Source organism: Neovison vison, chromosome 3, assembly GCF_020171115.1.
Source record: "Neovison vison isolate M4711 chromosome 3, ASM_NN_V1, whole genome shotgun sequence".
NCBI classification, from domain to species: domain Eukaryota; kingdom Metazoa; phylum Chordata; class Mammalia; order Carnivora; family Mustelidae; genus Neogale; species Neogale vison.
This window is the reverse complement of record NC_058093.1, coordinates 107253018-107275647: the sequence shown is the minus strand read 5'-3', so window position 1 is coordinate 107275647 and position 22630 is coordinate 107253018. Positions and strand designations below refer to the sequence as shown.

General features: G+C 37.4%; 1 pseudogene; it reads right to left on the bottom strand.

The window, feature by feature from the left end:
• Nucleotides 1–707, bottom strand: part of LOC122903536 — a 50486-nt pseudogene extending 49779 nt beyond the window's left edge.
• Nucleotides 708–22630: the final 21923 nt, after the last annotated feature.

The window sequence follows — 22630 nt, the reverse complement described above, 5'->3', positions numbered from 1 at the left end:
TCCCGCAAAACCCTCAGTTAATTTCTCAGAGTCCACAGTCTCTCATGGTTTGTCTCCCCCTCCAATTTCTCCTTTTGTTGCTTCTTTTGTTTTGTTGGTTTGTTTTAATATAATTTCCTGGGATTTTAGTTGTTCTTTGTTACAAGAATAGGGAAATAATGTCTATTTTCACAGGAGAGGGAATTTCTGACTACTTATTCTCTAAACCTCTCTTCATTATGACAGTAAGTTTACAATATCCTCTATAGCAACAATGTAGCTAATTCAGTCTTTCCTCTAACATGGTTGATTCAATTTTTTAAAAAGTTATCATTATTGATAGTATTATTAAAGTTTCCTACAGCTTCAACGCTCAGTTTTGGTAATGTCACATTTGAGCTACCTCCATAGTTTCTTGCTCAGAGAGGCTTCTTTCTAAGAGACAAGTCCTCAGGGGACTGCAGGGCTTTGATCTTAGTTGATTGGCACTGGAGGGCCTTTGCCACAGAAGAGGGTCAGCAGCGTGAGCTGGGGTCCTGTTCTCCCCAGCCACACCTGACCCCCACCACAGGCTGGTCAAAGTGCCTCATGTCAATTTTAAGTTTCAAGGTCTTCTCCTTGGGAACAAGGAGAGGTGATAGATACTGAGCACTGTTCTTGGGTGGTCCTTGCACTGGGGGATTATCCAACTGGGGCAGCAAGCTAGGCCTCTGATACACAAGGGCCATTGCAAATGCGGAACTGCAACCTTAAGCTTTTTAAGCTATAAAACAAAATCCAAAGGAACAGCAAATGAAGTTGAAATTTGTTTATCCAGATCTCACTAATTCAGTTTTTGATAATCCAACTTCTGTTGAGGTAAAATCTCTCTATTTATTCTTTTGAAGAAGTGATATTTTTTAACAAACTTTACAGTAAATGCTATTGCAAGGTACTTGATTAATAAAAAGAAATTAAAAAAAAAACTGTATCCAAAGGCTTTAAGCATTATTTGCAGATGAATGTGGCTAGTTATATAATAACATATTTTATTGGTAATGGGTTTGATCGTGTTTATTGTGCTTTTACATCAGTCGGGTTATTTGAACCTTTAAAAGGAATATATGAGAAACATAATAAATATCATCAGATGCAATTTCGTCCTGACTTTCTCAGTCCCATCCCCAGAGCCCTCCATTAGCTGACATCCCCACATTCAGAGCCACCCTGTCCTTGGAAGGAGCTGTAAACAGTACCATTATCAACATCCCTAACACATCGTGCTAAGCTGTTTTACATGTTTATCTCATTTTATATTCTCAACACCTCTCTGAGGCTGTCACTCACATGGCAGAAGAGGAATCGTGCTTCGAGAAGCTGTACTTTGTGTTCAAACTCCCAGAGCTGATGAGTGACAGAGCTGAGAGCCAAACTCAGACTGTTTGATTTCAGAATGTGTGCCCTAGAGAGGGGTCCAAATCCCTTCCCCCACACAGTGTGCTCTCATCCCAGAATAGTGATCCCAAATTCCTGGGTCTGAAGTTTACTTCTTTCCAGTTTCAGCCCGCATTCCTATTGGCACCTCGTATCTCCTCAGGGAATCCTACCTCCTACCTCCTGACAGCCCCACCACTTCCACATTCCTCACGTAGGCACAGAGGAGGAACTTGATGGAGGAAACCGGAATTTATGCAGGTTGATGACCTGGTTCAAGGGGACGAGTGAATCCCTCTCAGACTGCTTTTCTGAAAACTCTGCTTTCCCACTATTTATGCTGACTTCTGAAGTTGTCTTCTTTGAACTCGGTCAAGTGGGCTGCATAATTGCAGAAGAATTTAGAATTAGAATGAACTTGTGTTTGAAAATCATGAAACAGTATTATTTTAAGGCACTCTAGAACTCAAAGTTTCTCACACATTCACACTCAGCTCTCTACTCTGTGAATTACTTGGCAAAATAGTGAAGCTGTCTGGTACTGCAAACATAAATGGGGAATGGGAAGGTGTAGAGCCATTTCCAAACTCAAAGCATCTTCCTCTGTCTCAGAAGTTAAAGAATTTTCTTCAAGGCCATGAAGGGGAGTTACCTCTGAAGTCTCTGAACTCCCCATTCACAAAGATTTCTTGTACTGCTTTGAAAACAGATATTTATTAATATATTTCTATATTCCATACAGAGCATTCAGAAGATTCTTATTTAACTCTCCAAAATGACAGTGAGAGCAAGGAGTGAAGGCTTGTCCGTCTGAGTTGTAACACATGAGGGTGGCTGATATGCAGGGGTAATGCCTGTTTACAACATCTTAGTGGCTTAGTCTGGCTCTGAGTGTAGTCATTGGGCAGGCCATTCAGTCACCAGAATCATTTCATGGATCGTATTTTATTGGAGAAGCTCTTGAGGAAGCTGAACTTACGACTTTCTGCTTGCCTCAGGCATTCAAGATTATCAGGCTTGTCGAACAGCTGGGTTATATCTAAAGATGATTCTTTGGGACATGGATTCCAAGATCTGTTTAGTAGATCTATACTAAATCACATTTAATATTTATTTACATTTTACAGTATTCATATACTATTGAGACTTTTTATATCAAGGAATTAATTAAAGTGCATCAATGAATTTTAATATTTAGCAAGATGAGCGTATAGTTATTTTTCCCTTTTGTCCAATGTCCATGGTAGAATGTGATAACAAAGTGCCAAAAAAGGGAAACAGTACCCTCTTGAAAAAAGCACATTATTCTCTAAATATGCCACTAAATTATGTCTATTAATATTTTCTTTAGGATTTTTTCACCAAATCAAAATATGGGGAGCATCATAAGATATATTAAAGAGAATTCTTTCTTTTTTACACTTCTGAAACTTTAACAGGCTCTGAGGTCATCTATTTCCAAACATTTGAAAGAACACCCCTTGAGGCATCAGTGGCTCAGTCAGTTAAGTGTCTGATCTCAGCTCAGGTCATGATCCTGTGATCCTGGGTTAGATTCCCCAGTGAGGCTCCCTGCTTCTCCCTCTACCTCTGTGTGTTGCCCCCCTTCCGCCGCTTGCACTCTCTCTCTCTTTCTCTAATAAATAAAATAAAATAAAATAAAATAAAATAAAATAAAATAAAAACACCTCTGTGAATCTTCTGAGCATGGTGTTTTGGGAAGTGTTTGACTTAAAAAACTCTCTTTTTCATACATGGTAATTATTCCACTTACACCTTTTTTATTAATTTTGCTAATTTATTTTTCTATAAACTTATATTATTTCATTTAACCCAGTATTTTTTATTTTAATTCATTTGATTAGAATATATTTATAATTGATTTAATTTCTTCACCTTTCTGATTATTTCTTATGTTTTTAATTTATACACTTGATTTTACTTCTTTATTTGCTCCTTGGTGTCTTCTTTGAGCTCTTATATAGCTGTGTTGGGATCTTCTTTTAAAAAGTTAGCTGTATCATTATGATTTCTTATCTCAATGGAAATTTACTTAATATCATTTTATTTATTTAATAGCACATTTAATGGTGGACATTAAATATTTTCCACAGATATCACTTGGATGCTTTAAATATAAATTTCTATTTCTGTTCCTCATTTTCCTTTTTGGGTTAGTTGATCACTTAGAAAAAAGGAAGCGTCGGTACTTTCATTCTGTCATCTTGAACAGTAACTCTATGATTAGAAACAGGTTAAAGATATAGTAGAGACCTTTACTAAACACTGTTATTTGTGTAACTAGTGATACATGTTAAGTTGTAGTACTTTCTTGCCTCCACAACTTTAAATAGCCCAAGAACTAAAACCACCTACCTCCAAACTCAGCCTGGACAAAGAAAATGTTAGCACACTTTATTGTTCAGAGTAATATGACATTATGCTCCTTCCCTGTTCTCATTACCATGATTTCAGTTCTCCTGCCCAGGTAAATCATTTACTTTTTCATTGCAGAAACCTCCCCAAACCCCCACCAACTCTTCAATGGAAAATATCAACAGATAGTTTGGCCCTGAGATTCTCTGTTTCCCTCATCTCAAAATCCTTCCCATGAGGTTTTCACCAGATTTGGGTTCCTGCACCCTCGTGTTTTTACCCAATCCTAATCAAAGCCACTGCTCCTCACTCCCAATAGACACTGCTAAAGTTTTGCAAGGTAGTGTTCTCCATTACCAAGGTAGAAATGTACTCAGTTTGGTGTCATCAGTTGTTTGAGTTGATAACATCTGGGGAATCAGGTTTGTTTTTTTGTTTGTTTGTTTAAGATTTTATTTATTCATTTGACAGAGATCACAAGCAGGCAGAGAGGCAGGTAGAGAGAGAAAGCAAAGCAGGCTCCCCACTGAGCAGAGAGCCTGATGCGGGGCTTGATCCTAGGACTCTGGGATCATGACCTGAGCCGAAGGCAGAGGTTTTAACCCACTGAGCCACCCAGGTGCCCAGGAAATCAGTTTTTGAATACTCCATTGCCCTAACAAATGTTTCTTGCTTGCCTAGGCCCAGGCTTATAACTACAACACCAACTATGCTCATAATGCGTAGCACATTTCTTCAAGTTTTTTTTTTTTTTAATTTTATTTATTTATTTGATAGAAATCACAAGTAGGCAAAGAGGCAGGCAGAGGGGGTGAGGGAGAAGCAGGCTCCTTGCTGAGCAGAGAGCCTGACGCGGGACTCCATCCCAGAACCCTGGGATCATGACTTGAGCCAAAGGCAGCGGCTTAACCCACTGAGTCACCCAGGCGCCCCTCTTCTATACAAGTTTTAATACACTATAATATCTTTACTAGACAGTTGTTTAACAGTGTAGAAATTGTGATACATTAGACAAAGTCTAATAGGGCATGCCACAGAATTTATCCCCAGTACACTGCAAAACCATCAAGGGGCCCCTGGGTGGCTCAGTGGGTTGGGCCGCTGCCTTCGGCTCGGGTCATGATCTCAGGGTCCTGGGATCGAGTCCCGCATCGGGCTCTCTGCTCAGCAGGGAGCCTGCTTCCCTCTCTCTCTCTCTGCCTGCCTCTCTGCCTACTTGTGATCTCTGTCAAATAAATAAATAAAATCTTAAAAAAAAAAAAAAAGTCATTAAATATAAGGAAAGTCTGACAAAGTGCCGTAGCCAAGAGGAACCTAAAGAGAAATGTCAACTTAATGTCAAGAGGTTTTCTGGGTGGGATCTTAGAATAGTGAAAAGACTTAAGTAAAAACTAAGAAAATTGAGTAATCTACATAGACTATGAAATTTATCTAATAATGTATCAATATTGTCTCATTAATAGTAACAAATGTATTGTGCCAGTGTAAGATATTACTAATCAGGAAAACTGGGTGTGGTATACATGGGAAATCTCTGTACTATCTTTTCAAACATTCTATAATTGCTAAAGTGTCCTGAAAAAGAAAATTGACTAAAAGTTAAAGAGAAAAAAAAGTTTCTTTCTGCACCACCTTCTTATCTGTCCAGATAGTTTTCCTTCAAGTAAACATTATCGTTTCATCTTAATTAAGAACTTCTTCTTTTATCCTCTGTTGATGGAAAACTTAATGCCTCAAACACCAATTTTTCATGTCCACACCAGTGGCACAAGTCCATCTGGAATTTCTCCAACAAACTTACCCACCTCCATAAATCCTGTCCTATATTGAAGTCTACCTCAAGTTCTGTTTTCCTTCACGAAACCTTCTTTGTTAATCCCTGGGGTCAGGATTAACTCTTTTCTCATTGTGTTCAATTACCTAGAATTTTCATTCCCACAACAAGAGAAAAAAAATCTTAGGCACAGAAAAATTGTGTTGTTATTTGAAAGACAGGCAGGCAGAAACAGAGGTGAAGTGATACAATTCAAAGACCATGGGTTTGGAGGTAGAATAATTGTTATAACAATGCTTTCTTGTGCAACATAATTAACATCCCTGAGCCTCAGTTTCCTTTTTATATAAAACAATAATAACAAAAATTGCAGAATTATTGTAACAGTTAATCAAATGACATAATAGCTGTCATGAATGATCAACACCAGCACTGATGGGTGGCAAATTGTCCAACTGAAAAAAAAAAAGTAAATAGTGATCATATACTAAATAGGAAAGTACGTGGAGAACCATTAAAAATAAAAGGGTAAGAAAGACACAATTCTTGTCCTCCATTAACAATTGGTTGAGGCAAACAGTTAAATATTTTTAAGTAAAAATTTAAGAGTAGATTAGCATAAAGGAGAAATGCTCTGTGAGTATAGGAAAAAAAAAATTATCTCAATCTGAATTTTGAGGTTTAAAGTTCTCTGAGGAAAAAGACACTTGAACTGAACTAAAGTTATTAAGTTTAAGTTCATTAAACAGGAGACAGGGCTCATTAAAGGCAAATAGAACAAGACAAGCCAGTGAATAGAATCATGAAACAGCATAGAACGCTGGGAACATTTATGTAGTTCACCATTGTTAGAGTATGAATTGCAAATAGGTAAGTGTCAGGAGGTGACATTTGGGAAGAAAGCAGGTGACAGAAGACCTTGTAGGTCATGCTGAAATGCTTGAACTTATCTTGTACAGACCATGAAGAGCTAATAAAAAAATCAAGGAAGAGAAGATAAGAGGGAATGTTTTTATGGAAGAAATTCAAAGAAATAAGAATTATGGAGAGATGAAGTATTTTGGATGTCATGTTGAAAGAAATGTAGTACTTTTTTTTCTTTTAAATAATCCATTAGTGTGGGGATTAGCAGATGATACCATAAAGGGAGCTATTTAATCTGGATCATACTAGACACTTTTTGAGGATTGATTGGCATTTCTTTGCAGTTAAAAGTTGAAAATGAATTAAACAAAGTCTCAAGCTAAGTATGCCACACTCCTTAACAAATATTTGCTTTTGGGTAAATTGGAAGGGGAGATGAACCATGAGAGACTATGGACTCTGAAAAACAGTCTGAGGGGTTTGAAGTGGTGGGGGGGTGGGAGGTTGGGGTACCAGGTGGTGGGTATTATAGAGGGCACAGCTTGCATGGAGCACTGGGTGTGGTGAAAAAATAATGAATACTGTTTTTCTGAAAATAAATAAATTGGGAAAAAAAATAATAAATATTTGTTGAACAGTCTCCCTTGTATCAACATATTAGGAAGTATAATCCCTCTGATTTCTTCTAATTCATCTTCATGTGATAACTTGTCCTATAAATCTGAATCCAGGGTAATATTTTAGTTAGAAGAAGTTAAGAGACACAAAAATTCCCACAATCATCATAATTCAAAAAAGATCTAGGTTGTGGCAAATAGTTTTCCTGAGAGTGGGAACTCTGGGCAGATTAATTAAAAACCAGTAAATATTTTGAGGGTAAACTGGACTTCATCTGGCAAAGCAATAAATGAATTTCTGTTTTTTTGTGGCTTTTTTTTTTTTTGTATTGTTTAGAAAGACAGGGAAGAGGGTTATGGAAAACAGAAATAAAAAGGAAAGAAACTAAATTTGTTTCAAAATTATCAGTTGCCTGGTGGATTAAATAGTTACCATAGCTTCATATTAAGGGGGAAAAAAAAATATATATATATATATATATATATCAGTTTTTTCAAAGTTGGACAAATTGTCAATGTCATTCAGATTTTGAGTTTGACTTTAAATCCAGATATTTCTGACTCCTAGCATCTAACATCCTCTGTAATCTGAATGGACATGAACTAGAACGGGGGTACATAAATGGTAATTATAGGGTTCTCTGTGGTCTGAATGTGGACTTAGAGAAGAGAAAGGTAAACTTTATTTCATATTACAGTCAGTTTTCTCTTAAAAATCCAGAGTAAATATTAGCACATTGGGCAAATTAGACAAATCATATTCCTCACATATTCCCCCAAATCCCTTTGGCCAGAATTCATTTGGCTCAGAAACCCTTTTTTAACCTGCATTATTCAGATACAATACATATTTGCTGTGGCAAACTTTGCCTGTGTTTAATTATTTTGTGTTACAAAATTTCATGAGGATAAATTTATCAAGTATAAATTACCTGTCAGTATGATTTTCTGATTCCTATTATCCATTCATCTAAGAAGCTCACTGAATTTTGTATGAGGCAAAATCCAAATTTAACCAAGAATGTGCACCAAGTATTCCTACATTTTATTTTCCCAAAAAGCATTGTAAACTATGCCAATGCAGAATCAGTCTTGACTAAAAGGAAGTTTTGGTAATTAACACTTCAAAAAGTGTTTCAATTAAAAAAATAACTTATTGAAGGATCTTTAGACAAAATTGATTGTAAATAATGAATTTCTAAAAATGTTCTTTCTGATCTAATGTCCAAGAAGGGACAGGCCTGGTAAGAAATGAAAATGGGGACGTGCCATGTACCAATTTTTCTTACTGTGAATTACTATGCATTTGATTTTTTAAATAAGCATTTTATTTTATAATAACTTTAGATTTCTAAAACAGTTGTGAGGGGTGATACATATACATATATACAGTGTTCTGTATATATGACAGGCAGTTTTCCTTATTATTAGCATCTAAGATTACTGTGATGTGTGACTCAGCTATGACACTTGATATTGATACATTATGATGGATCAACTTCCCCATCTCATTTGGATTTCCTTAATTTCTACATAATGTCCTTTTTCTGCCCCAAGAGCCCATCCAGAATACAATACTATGCTCCTCTAAACAGTGGCTGTTTCTCAGATCTTCCTAAGGGTTGTTTTTTTGTTTTGTTTTGTTTTTATTTCATTTTTTATTTTTTCAGAGTTCCCAGATTCATTGTTTATGTACCACACCCAGTGTTCCATGCAATACGTGCCCTCCATAATACCCTCACTAGGCTCACCTAACCCCCCACCTCCTCCCTTCTAAAACTCTCAGTGTATTTCTCAGAGTCCACAGTCTCTCATGGTTTGTCTCCCCCTCTCATTTCTCTCAATTCACGTTTCCTTTCCTTCTGCTAATGTCCTCCATGTTACTCCTTATGCTCCACAAGTAAGTGAAACCATATGATAATTGACTCTCTCTACTTGAGTTATTCTATCTGTACCCCAATGTTCATAGCAGCAATGGCCACAATCGCCTAAGGGTTTTTTGACGACTTTCACAATTTTGAGATATATTTTGTAGAATGTTCCTCAGCTTGGTTCATTCTGCTGTTTCTCCCATGGCTAAACTGCCATTGTGGTTTGGGGGAAGCAAGATAACAGGTAAAGTGTCATTTTCAACACATCATGTCAAGATCCATGCCATCAAGATGACTTCACTGGCTCGAGGTAGTGTTTATCAGGTTTCTTCACCGTCAATATTCTCCCCTCCTCCTTTTCCACACTGTTGTCTTGGCAAGGAAGTCACTAAGCACAGTCCCCACTTAAGAGGACTTATGGGGGCGCCTCCGTGGCTCAGTTGGTTAAGCGTGTGATTCTTGATTTCAGCTCATGTCATGATCTCAGGGTTATGAGATCTAATCCCGTTTTGGGTTCTGTGCTGAGTGTGCAGGAGTCTGCTTGAGAGTCTCTCTTTGTCTCCCTCTGCTCCTTCCCCTGCTTCCTCTCTCACACTCTCAATAAATAAATGAAACCTTAAGAAAAACAAAAAACTAAAATAAAAAATAAAATATATTAAAAAAATAAAATAAGATAAAATACATTGCATACAAAAAAAAAAGGAAAGGAAAATAAATCCTTTTTAAAAAATAGAGGATTTATATTTTCGAGAGGCAGAATTTATCTAAGTTATTTGCAAAAAGATAAGCCCTGAGGCCAGGATTGACCTGGAGATACTGCTGTGTGATCGAGATTAAGTCACACTTATACTTCATGAAACATGAAGTGCAACATATATAAAGTAAGAAGTTTTATATATATCCTATTCTCTTACATCTTTATAGGTATAGGTATAGGTAAGGAGAGTGAGATTATACAAGTCAATTAAGTGTAAAGTAACAAAACTTTTAAAAATAAAGTGATAGGGCGCCTGGGTGGCTCAGTGGGTTAAGCCTCTGCCTTCGGCTTAAGTCATAATCTCAGCGTCCTGGGATCGAGCCCCACATCGGGCTCTCTGCTCAGCAGGGAGCCTGCTTCCCCCCTCTCTGCCTGACTCTCTGCCTACTTGTGATCTCTGTCTGTCAAATAAATAAAGAAAAATCTTTGAGAAAAAAAAAAAGAAATAAAGTGATAATTTCAATTTAGCTGTGTTTGACTCCAAATCTGTAATTTTTCTATCACTTTCTAAAGAAAAGGGCCCTGAGAAAGTTGAGTCTTTCTTTTAAGCCAGTTGCTTGATTTGGTTTTTGTCCAAATTTGCTAATTCCCTGGCACTCCTTTGGTTCTCCAGATGGCTCTGGGGTGTCGTGGGACCCCCTGAGCTAACACAGTTATCACATGCTGCACACAGGTGCACTGCTCTCCTTGGCAGGCGGCAGGAACCCAGCTGCGGCGGTAGGGAAGAGAAGGAGATAGAGCACTCTCCTGCAGCCAGACTGTGTCCCTGTTGCCTCCTGCCATCATTTCTTCTGGGTGAGTCCCAGAGCATACCCGCTGGTTGTGGAAATACACCTCAAGGAACAAAATGATCAACAGCTTTAGAAACATTAGGTGTATTTCCTACCATGCCTGTAAACCCGTCACGAGCACGAGAACAGACGCTGGCTATGTGAGTTTTGATGTGTTTCAAGAAGGTAACAAACAGCCCAGAAGAGGATGGATTGTTGAGATGGTAAGAATAGGTAAGAAGTGTTCCTGAAAACAAAGTGTGGTTATTTCAGGGAAGTTCATGACTTGAGTACATGGAGAACATAAATGAGAGGAGATTATGAGAAGTCCAGTGATGCTGATGCTCTTTATTTTTAAAAACAAAAACAAAAACAAAACAAGGCAAAGCAAAATAAAATAAAATAATAAAATAGAGCTATTTTATTGGATTCTGTGCAGTGTTTTAAAATCAGTGAAGGCAGTATTCAGTGTCAAGTAACGTTCTATTAAGAATTAGAAAGGCTCTTTATAAACTAATAGGGGCATGTAATCTTTATGTTTTCATTTGCACTACTGTAAAAAAGTAATTAAAAATGTAACCAATAATTAATTACAGACAATAAATCAAAAGTCCCTGGTGTTCTTCTCTTTACATCATAGCCTTTATTCTTTTTTTTTTTTAAGATTCTATTTATTTATTTGACAGACAGAGATCACAAGTAGGCAGAGAGGCAGGCACAGAGAGGGAGAAGCAGGCTCCCCACCTAGCAGAGAGCCTGACACGGGGCTTGATCCTAGAACCCCGAGCCAAAGGCAGAGGACCAACCCACTGAGCCACCCAGGGGCCCCATAGCTCTATATCCTTTTAAAACTGGGCTTGTTTACTTTGTATATGGCTTCATAAATGGCTAAAATTTTGTATTTCCTTGCGCCTTGCATAGAACCTGCATTGTGAGTACCTTATGCATCGCAAAGAAGCAAAAAATGCTTTGCCTCAAGCAAAACTGATGAGGATTTTGCTCCAACCACATACTATTAGGTAAGGCAGAAGATGGAGAAGGTGGTTTGGTCTCCTTGCCCTTCACCAGTTATCTTACTTTAGAAAATTCATTTAACTGTTATCTAATTTCCCTTATCTGTAAATGGAACTAAATGTATCTATTTGCATGAACTGATTAAAGATCAGACCTGTACATGTGAATCTATCACAATGCCTGACACATAATAAATGGGGAATAAAGGGATACTTAGTAAATCCTTCCTTAGCATGTAGCTTTGCCCAACCACACAATTTTCTTTCACGTTATCAGCTGCATTTTAATTTACCTAAGACTTTGAAGTCAACTTTTAAGCTGTTCTTACATACTTTTACATTCACTAGCATGAAAAGAAAAGCAGTATCACTTGATTTGCTAGTTGTAATTTTCTTATATACTCATTAACTATTAAAAAATGAGTAATTGAATATAATCATGGTTATTGAAATCTAAATAAAGGAACAAAACTTTATCCTTACAACTTCTTGGGGAAAGCCCACTCTAGGAACATGACCTCCACCATTTTGTCATATGCCACCATTCCATGGCTTCAGGTTACAACAGAATTCAGCTAAAAACTTTTGTTTACCTACAGCACTGATGATTCCAGAAAGTTCCACGTTATAGAGGAGGACAACCGTAATCTTTGCCATAAAAATGTGGGTCAGAATTTTCTGTGAATTCCCTTACATCCGTGTGAAGTTGGATAAATTACTTACCTTTATTTAGACTCAAATGCCACAGGAAAAACAAAAAGAAAACGTGAGTCATTGTTAATTCTATGGAAAATAAAAACTGAATGAAGAATTATAGCAGTATATTAGTTATTGATGAAGAATATTTATACTCTTCATCAATAAAACCAACAATAGCTATTTAATTGTACAAAACTATGATTTAAAAACTGTCTTAGATAATGTAGGTGGGAATGTAAGAAAGTTTATATGAATGGAATTGGTAGGTAGACTGAGGATGAGCACGGGACGATGAATTTCATTATAAGCTTTTTATTACTAGTGCATTTCAAATCATGTACTTGTGAAGCACCTGGGTGGCTCAGTCACTTAAGCCTCTGCCTTCAGCTTAGGTCATGATCCCAGGGTCCTGGGATGGAGTTCTGTATTGGGCTCCCTGTTCAGCAGGGAATGTTCTTTCCATCTCCCTCTGCTTTCAGCTCCCCCTGCTTTGTGCACTCTCTTTCTTTCTCTCTCAAATACATAAATAAAAACTTAAAAAAAAAAACAACTATGTACTAGTATAGAGCTGCTAAAAATAAAAATGTATTCCCAATTAGGATTTAGAAGTGATGATTTAATAAGTGTGTTTATTATACATGTTTATTTGTCTAACTCAATTTTGCCCTCTAATTTTGAGCCGTTTAGGGCAAGTGCCACTGCTCTCTGATCAGCCATCTGTATGTCTGTACTTAATGCCTGATCCTGCTAGAAAGATGGACAGATCAATGAAAATGAGATATATAGTCACTGAAGTCCTTTCCAGATGTAAAATGATCTATGTCACAGTATTATGAACTTGCTAACTGCGCTTGGTGAGCAAACAGTGAGAGTCACCCTTGAGCAATATAGTCCTCTAGGAAAAGAGAATTCGGGAAAGGCTCATATTGAGCTGTAATGGGGGAGCCGGTTAAACTACCCACCAAAATTTGTCCTCCATGTCCATGAGAGTTGAGTCATATTTGTGAGGTGGAAATGCAGCTGCTGGATTAATTAGACTTCCCATTCCTTGAGGTGCAGCTGTGTAACTCAGTTCTGGCAAGGACTTGAGAGTAAAGTGTCCGCTTCCAGGGATAATTAAACTTTCACTGTAATCTCCATGCTTGAACCTGTAACCACCCCTCTTGGGTCCATACATAATTAGAAAGCAAGAAGATATTCTAAACTAGTAGCATGGATACAGCAAAATTATGTCAATAATTAAAGTCAAGGCAAAACATTATTGGATAAATGAAAACCTATTTCTGAGATTTCCTGGTTTCTGAAGCTTGTAATATAAGAAGATCCTTTGGAAAGGATCTTTTGCTAGTAATTTTTTTTAAGATTTTATTTATTTATTTGACAGACAGAGATCACAAGTAAGCAGAGACATAGTTAGAGAAAAGAAGGAAAGCAGGTTTCCCAATGAGCAGACAACCCGATGTAGGGCTCAATCCCAGGACCCTGGGATCAGCACCAGAGCAGAAGGCAGAGGCTTTAACCCACTGAACCACCCAGGTGTCCCTGCTAGTAATTTTTTAAATGTGTTTCTATGTGTGTGTGTAGAAAATTAATATACTTAATTCTTTGATGTTGACTAAGTTGGTTAGTTAATTTGGGTTTGATCATTATTTTCCTTACCACATTGAGAATTTAGTATTTTTGTGATTCCATTTTTGCTGGCTGGTTGGGTGCTACTGTTCTGAGTTCTGTATGTTAGAAAATAATCTGTGTTTTCTGTTGGGCTGATTTAAAACCCTGCTGTCTCTGATTTTTCTTTTCTCCATAGTGTACTCAGGCTGTGTATTTCTTTTAGCTTTCCTGTATGAATGTTTTATTATTTCTAAATCTGAGAATTAGTTTTTTCTTCTTTAAATCTGGATTGTTTCTAAGCATTATTTTCTTTCAATTTTTCTCACCCTCTTTTCATGATATTTCTCTCTCTGGATTAGTGTTGTTATAAACTTTCTATTTTTACTTACAGTAGCTTCTACTCTTTTTTTTTTTTTTCCTTCTCTTTGTCTCTTTGTTTCCATTTCAGGTAATTTATGTAAATATGCTTTCTTTTTCTTTTTTAAAAATTTTTATTTATTTATTTGATGGAGAGAGAGAGAGAGTACACAAGCTGAGGGTGCAGCAGGCAGAGGGAGACAGAGAAGTGACCCACCCCCATGGATCTGGGAGCCTGATTTGGGGCTTGAACCCAGAACCCCGAGATCATGACCTGAGCAGAAAGCAGATGCTTAACCAAGTGAGTCACTCAGGTGCCCTTAGATCTACTTTCATTCTCACACACTCTTATTTTTTCTAAATTTATTTCACACTTCCAATTGTAATTGTAAGATTTATGATCATGCAATTTTTTTATATTTTTTTAATTCTTAATTTTTTATAAACATATATTTTTATCCCCAGGGGTACAGGTCTGTGAATCACCAGGTTTACACACTTCACCACACTCACCAAAGCACATACCCTCCCCAATGTCCATAACCCCACTCCCCTTCTCCCAACCCCCCTCCCCCCAGCAACCCTCAGTTTGTTTTGTGAGATTAAGAGTCACTTATGGTTTGTCTCCCTCCCAATCCCATCTTGTTTCCCCATGTTGCATCACCACTATGATCATGCAATTTAAAAATTTTTAAGATTTGCCCGTTTTGTGTTACTTATTTCTGGCACCACCTTTATAAATCTCACTTTTACATTTCTAAATACTTTGAACACCTGCATTATCCAATGTCTGTATTCCTCTGAGCTTTTTTGATATGAGCCCCTTTGTATTTCATAATTTTGGGTTTTATATTCAATTTCAAAAGGCAGAAGTTATGGGAATACTGTAAGAAGGCACATCAGTGGAGATTATTTGCACTTATTCTTCCAGGAGCTCTAGGATGGTCTCAGCCTTTAACAATCTGGAATTAACTTGTTGAGGTTAAATTAAATTCAACTCAACTGGTTTTCTTCTATGTCCTACTTTTCCTGAAGGGTATAGACTTTTGAAGATTCTGTCTTTCTTCTCTTTCCTTGTATATTTGTTATGCCTCTCCTTTGCTAAAACCTTTGATATATTTTTAATTTTAAAAGACAAAGTATGTGTTTCAAAGAAATAATAAAATTTTGAAGTGGGAGGCATTTTGTTTTTTCCCACCCGAGTACATTCAGACTCAATATGTCCAAATAACTGAGAGGAGCAAATGCCTTGAATGCAGCCATAGCTGTGAAGCCTACACGTCAGTAAAATTTCCTCCTCTCTCTTCATTTTGGTGCCTAGGGATTTAGTTTAATATTTTATGAAAGTCAACTATCCTTATAAAATTACCCCTGCTATATCAACCCATAATTTCTATCAGAAATTTATTTTTAATCAATATATATTTTTAAAGATAAATTCTACAGCCCCAGAAATGAAAGTTCTTCAGTGCTTTTCCCCCTTATTGATTGGAAGGACAGAAACATTGGTGATGCAGGAAATGTGAGACTATTTATAGGAGGATATTTTTGAATCATCAAGAGCCAGTGGAGTACAGTATACAAATGGAAGTTTGGACCCGAGGTGAGCACAGAGATAGTACATGCATTGCAGCAGGGAGAACATGTGTGTCTGTGTGTGTGTAGGTAGTTTGCTATAACTGGTAGTGGGAAGATGGCACATATTTATCTGATGGCTTCTATTTTTCCAGTGAAATATATATAAAGCATCAGTGAGACTGTGCAAGGCAGAAGGTGTATTTAATTTCAGAGATGAAACAGAAGTGTGTAAAACAGTCGTTTTAGGTTATTACAAATGGAAAAAAATAGAAAAAATATTGAGACATCACCAGGCAGTGTTGAAGGCATACTTGAAGTTTCTTATTATAATAGCTCAGTCAGAAAATATAATGATACAGGGGTGCCTGGATGGCTCAGTTGGTTGAGTGTTGGACTCTTGTTTTGGGGGTTGTGATCTCAGGGTTGTGAGATCAAGCCTGGTGTTGGGCTCCATGCTCAGCACAGAGTCTAATGAAGATTCTTCCCTTTCCCCTTCTGCTCATTCTCTCTCTCTAAAACATAACTGTGTTATACACTTTTATAATTTACTATGTATACAATTGTATGCCATATATATATATATATATATATATATATATATGATTTTATTTATTTATTTGAGAGAGAGAGAGAGAGCCAGAGAGAGAAAGCACAAGCCAGAGAGAGAGGCAGAGGGAGAAGCAGACTCCCCACTGAGCAGGGAGCCTGATGGCATCATGACCTCAGCTAAAAAAAGACTCACAACCAACTGAGCCACCCAGGCTCCTCCCAAAAAAATGTATTTGTATAAAATATAGTGTGCATATGCATGTACATATATAGAGTGTATTGTATATATATGTAAAACCCTATTCAATCATCCAGCTAAATTTGTAAATATGGATTATTAAATCTGTAAATGTGTTGCTTTTAATGGGCTTGATATTGGTCAGGGGTTTGTGACAAATGGGGAAAATTCAAGGGAGTTGAGAATCTGTAAAAAAAAAAAAAAATTCCGTGTCAGACTACTAAATCTAAATTGAGATAGCAAGGCAATGACAACACAAAGTGATGACAGCAGTGAAAAACCAGTTGGTTCATACAGAGGATGTCCCAGTGTGGCTGAATACTTGTTGGAGATGAGATAAAATAATAATTGAGATTTAAATATAGAGTGTGATATTCAGAATGGAAGATAATGGAAATTAGAGTTTCGGAGGTGGTAAAGTGGACCAGAGAAATAAGAGTACTGGATGGGACGTCATGAATATCATAATCATTAAAAAAGAAAAAGAAAAAAGAAAAAGAAAAAGAAATGTTGAAGTTAGTTACAAGTAAGAGAGTGAAAAAAATAGAGTAAGATTCTGAAGTCTCTTGTGAATAAAGGAAAATCACTGAAATATCTGTAACATACTGCAATATGGAATGATATACATCTGATGGCAGCAGTCTGATGGCAGACCAGAGGAATTAGCCCTTTAAGTGAGTGAAAAGAAATTCCTAGAAAGAGAGACGAAGTTTTACAATTAGTCATTGTGGTAACAAAGACAATATATTTAAAGTGAAATTTATATGGTAAAATTAAACATTCATGGGGTTTCTGTTTAGATGTTACTTTTACAAATTACAAAGTCAGCCCGTACACACCTCAGTTAAGTATATCATCACTACTTTTTGGGGAGGTTTGAACACCCAGTGTCTATTTTTCATAAGCAAAATCAGGGCTCAAGCAGGATTAAATATTTTGAGCCCCTAAATAAGGATAGATACCACAGTTCCATTAAATAACCCTCACATACCCTGTGGGCTTCCAGCATCTGTTCCACACCTCAGCAGAGCATGTTAAGTACCTTTCAAATACTCAGAACCTCTGGGATCTTAGCCGATGCAGGATTCTTCTCTGGGGACCCACCAGATTTCCATTACCAGCTGTGTCTCAATACTGAAACTCCTACTCTTGGATGGGTATGAAGTTTTTGAGCCCTTTTACCAACCTACCCACATTAAGAAGGCTGAAATTTATTTCTGGTTTCTTTCAAATGTGAAAGGAAGTCAACACTTAGGAGTAAAAAACTGAGAACACAGAAAGAAAGTGCCCCTAATATCACAGGAAAAAAATTATACTATGTGCATCAGAAACTCAGAATTGAGCCTTGCGTGTTAAAATTTGAGCAGTTGGAATCACTGGAGAGTTAAAAAATGATACTAATAATGATGCAATTGGGATTGAAAGGCATCTGGTAGTACACAAAATATGTAATGTTTTCAAAATATTTCTACTTAGAAATTCCGGTCATGAAAACAATAATACTTAAGCAAAAACAATATTTGACTATAGCAACAGCTTCCAGCTTTCCTCAGTAGTCAAGATTATGTCCCAATGCAATCACCTTGCTATTGAGAAATCTCAGTCTCTTACACCTGTTGTCCCTTCCCAGACCTATTCAAGTAGCCTGAAAAGCAAATCTACACAAGGCATGAAGCCCATCTTCATCTTGGTATGTAGTAATTTTCCACAAGTGATAAAATCTCCTTTTATTTAAGAAGTCATTGCCAAAAGAGGAGGTGCTTCTTGGTTCTCATTTCATTTACCTATATTGGTATGATTCTCATATAGGTGTGGTTTTGTTTTGTATTTTAAGGTCACCTGTTGAATGGTGTGTCTGTGTGAGTATGTTTGTGTGTGTGTTTACGGTGTTTTTTTTACTCATTCTGATCCTGGCCAGACAACCATTCTTTCTGAGAAGTGATTTCAAGGTCAGTGTTCAGAAGGCCCTAATAATTTCACATGCCCAACTTGTTCTAAGCAAGCATCCTATGAGGCACTGTTTATGTGGCATAACAGTACTCTGCAACTTCACCACTGATGCTTCACCCCGTTCTCATCTTTTTTTTTTTTTTTACAAAACAGTTATAATTTATTGCATTTGAAATGTATCATCATATATTTGCTCTCATTTTATTTTATGTTTTATGTTTTTTTTTTCCCAATTTATTTATTTTCAGAAAAACAGTATTCATTATTTTTTCACCACACCCAGTGCTCCATGCAAGCTGTGCCCTCTATAATACCCACCACCTGGTACCCCAACCTCCCACCCCCCCGCCACTTCAAACCCCTCAGACTGTTTTTCAGAGTCCATAGTCTCTCATGGTTCACCTCCCCTTCCAATTTACCCAAATTCCCTACTACTCTCTAACGCCCCTTGTCCTCCATGCTATTGGTTATGCTCCACAAATGAGTGAAACCATATGATAATTGACTCTCTCTGCTTGACTTATTTCACTCAGCATAATCTCTTCCAGTCCCGTCCATGTTGCTACAAAAGTTGGATATTCGTCCTTTCTGATGGAGGCATAATACTCCATAGTGTATATGGACCACATCTTCCTTATCCATTCATCCGTTGAAGGGCATCTTGGTTCTTTCCATAGTTTGGCGACTGTGGCCATTGCTGCTATAAACATTGGGGTACAGATGGCCCTTCTTTTCACGACATCTGTATCTTTGGGGTAAATACCCAGGAGTGCAATTGCAGGGTCGTAGGGAAGCTCTATTTTTAATTTCTTGAGGAATCTCCACACTGTTCTCCAAAGAGGCTGCACCAACTTGCATTCCCACCAACAGTGTAAGAGGGTTCCCCTTTCTCCACATCCTCTCCAACACATGTTGTTTCCTGTTTTGTTAATTTTGGCCATTCTAACTGGTGTAAGGTGATATCTCAATGTGGTTTTAATTTGAATCTCCCTGAGGGCTAATGATGATGAGCATTTTTTCATGTGTCTGATAGCCATTTGTATTTCTTGATTGGAGAAGTGTCTGTTCATATCTTCTGCCCATTTTTTGATGTGTTTGTCTGTTTCGTGTGGGTTGAGTTTGAGGAGTTCATTATAGATCCTGGATATCAACCTTTTGTCTGTACTGTCATTTGCAAATATCTTCTCCCATTCCGTGGGTTGCCTCTTTGTTTTTTTGACTGTTTCCTTTGCTGTGCAGAAGCTTTTGATTTTGATGAAGTCCCAGAAGTTTATTTTCGCTTTTGTTTCCTTTGCCTTTGGAGACGTATCTTGAAAGAAGTTGCTGTGGCTGATATCGGAGAGATTACTGCCTATGTTCTCCTCTAAGATTCTGATAGATTCCTGTCTCACGTTGAGGTCTTTTATCCATTTTGAGTTGATCTTTGTGTACGGTGTAAGAGAATGGATCGGAAGAATAAACATTGTTAAAATGTCTATACTGCCTAGAGCAATCTATACTTTTAATGCCATTCCGATCAAAATTCCACCGGCATTCTTCAAAGAGCTGGAGCAAATAATCCTAAAATTTGTATGGAATCAGAAGAAACCCCGAATCGCTAAGGAAATGTTGAAAAACAAAAATAAAGCTGGCGGCATCACCTTACCTGATTTCAAGCTTTATTACAAAGCTGTGATCACCAAGACAGCATGGTACTGGCATAAAAACAGACACATAGACCAGTGGAACAGAGTAGAGAGCCCTGATATGGACCCTCAACTCTATGGTCAATTAATCTTCGACAAAACAGGAAAAAATATACAGTGGAAAAAAGACAGTCTCTTCAATAAATGGTGCTGGGAAAACTGGACAGCTATATGTAGAAGAATGAAACCCCGTTCTCATCTTAACTGAGCTGTTGGGTATTAGATTTTGTTTGTTTTGTTTGTAGCAAACTAATGTATCAAAGTTTTTCCATAAAATGTGTTCAATACATTCAAGGCTGAGACTGCTTTTCCTGTGGGTATTCCACTGTAAAGAATTATGTAGCTTCAAGAAGTTGGTGTGTGAACCAATACTTTCAAGCTCAATCAGAAATCCCAGATACATGGGGAGGCTAAGGCAGAAAAAGACTGAAGGAAAAAGAAAGACACATGTCAGGACATCTTGAAAGGTAGCCACAATTCCCACTGGGGTACTCTGGGAGACTTTTGAGGAAAGACCTGCATTATGGCTAAAATTCCAGTGTTGTCATGATCAGACAAAAGTAAGCTGGGGTGCCTAGGTGGCTCAATGGGTTAAGCCTCTGCCTTCGGCTCAGGTCATGATCCCAGGGTCCTGGGATTGAGCCCCGCATCGGGCTCTCTGCTTGGCAGGGATCCTGCTTCCCCCTCTCTCTCTGCCTGCCTCTCTGCCTACTGTGATCTCCTCTGTCAAATAAATTAAAAAAAAAATTAAAAAAAAAAAAAAAGTAAGCTTGAGTGGGATGCCTGCATGGCTCAGTGGGTTTAGCATCCAACTCTTGGTTTCAGGTCAGGTCATGATCTCAGGGTGGTGGGATGAGCCCCACATTGATCTCTGTGCTGAGCATGGAGTCTACTTGAAGACTCTCTCTCTCTCTCTGCCCCCCTCTCACCCCTCTCTCTCTCATTATCAAATAAATAAATAAATCTTTTTAAAAAGAAGCTTGAGTTATTTCTTATAGTAAATCTAGCTCTTCCCATTTCTCATTTCATTCTGGTAAGATAAATGTACATTTTATTATTCCCATTTTATAGGTGAAGAAACAGTCTTAAGTAGGGAAAAGTAACCTGGGTTTCAAAGTCACTGAGTGGCAGTCTAGATTTACATATAAATCCATCCAATGCTAAGCCCTTGTCACTGCACCAATTAATTCTTGAGAGGAAAATGTAAAATAAACTCTCAATGATCACAATCACAGTAACAAAAATTTGTCTACTTACTGAATATTGAAATACAAATACATTGAATGGGAATAGGGAGCACAGGAGCTTGGAGGGACATTTATTTTTCACCTCAATATATAACCTGAAGGTATAAACAACCTGCAACCTAAAATATTTGAAAGATGACCTATCTGAATAAATAAGATGTACTTATGAGGATAAAACTTGATCAGGTCCACAAGAATCAAATTGCCTGGCAATAAAATTGAAGAGTGAGAAAAGGAAGTCCTGAGGGCAACCAAAGAGTCTGCAAAAGCAATCTCTAGGGGTTCTCTTTTAGGGAAGGAGTTTAAAAGCTTTTGGTACTGCCTAGGAAGGTAAGCACCTTTGATGTTTCTAGATGCGCTCCTTGCAGAGGCACCTTCTCTGTATAATCAGAAGCTGTGAAATGGAGTGCTCTGATGCTAGTTCATTAAAGAAACCAGATGTGTCCCAAGAAAGGAAAGGGTAATGCTGTATCTCACTTGATAAAACAGAATGTATTACAGGAGTAATTTCTTCTCTTTCTCAAGTTGGTATTCAATTTATTATCTATTTGTCCATAATCAAATTACTTATCATCTCCCAAATGAATTGCCTTTTCTATAAAATATAGATAATGGTTATCACACATAGTCATAATTTTGTTGTGAGGATTTGGTGAATGTGTGCGATGCTCCCAATACAATGTCTAGAATTCAAGAATATCCAGAACTTGGTAATGATAATTAATAAAGAGAATGACATTAGTGATCATAATGTCAATAGTGATGGGGAATAGTATAATCCAGGGGGTTGGTAGCAATGATGAGAGGAACCATGCTCATGGTACTGACACAATGATAAACAATATACTTGGCTTCTTGGAGATCATAGATACTGAAAGTAAAGGATGTTGATGAAGTGAGTTGTTTTAAATTATTCAATCAGGGCCACCTGTATAGCTCAGTCAGTTAAGCATCTGCCTTCAGGTCAGGTCATGATCCCAGGGTCCTAGGATCAAGCCCCATGGAGCCTGCTTCTACCCCTTCTGTCCACTCCTGGCCTTGCTCTCTGTTCCTTTAGTGCTCTCCCTCTCTCTCTCAAATAAAAAAAAAAAAAATCTTTAAAAGTGAATAAACAAATTCTTCAATCAAATATACCAGAGGTAGAAAGAACTTTTGGTTTTTTTGTTTTTTTGAAGATTGTATTTATTTATTTGACAGAGAGAGAGACAGCAAGAGAGGAAATACAAGCAGGGGAAGTGGGAGAGGGAGAAAACAGTAAATCTAGACTGTTTTCCCATCAAGT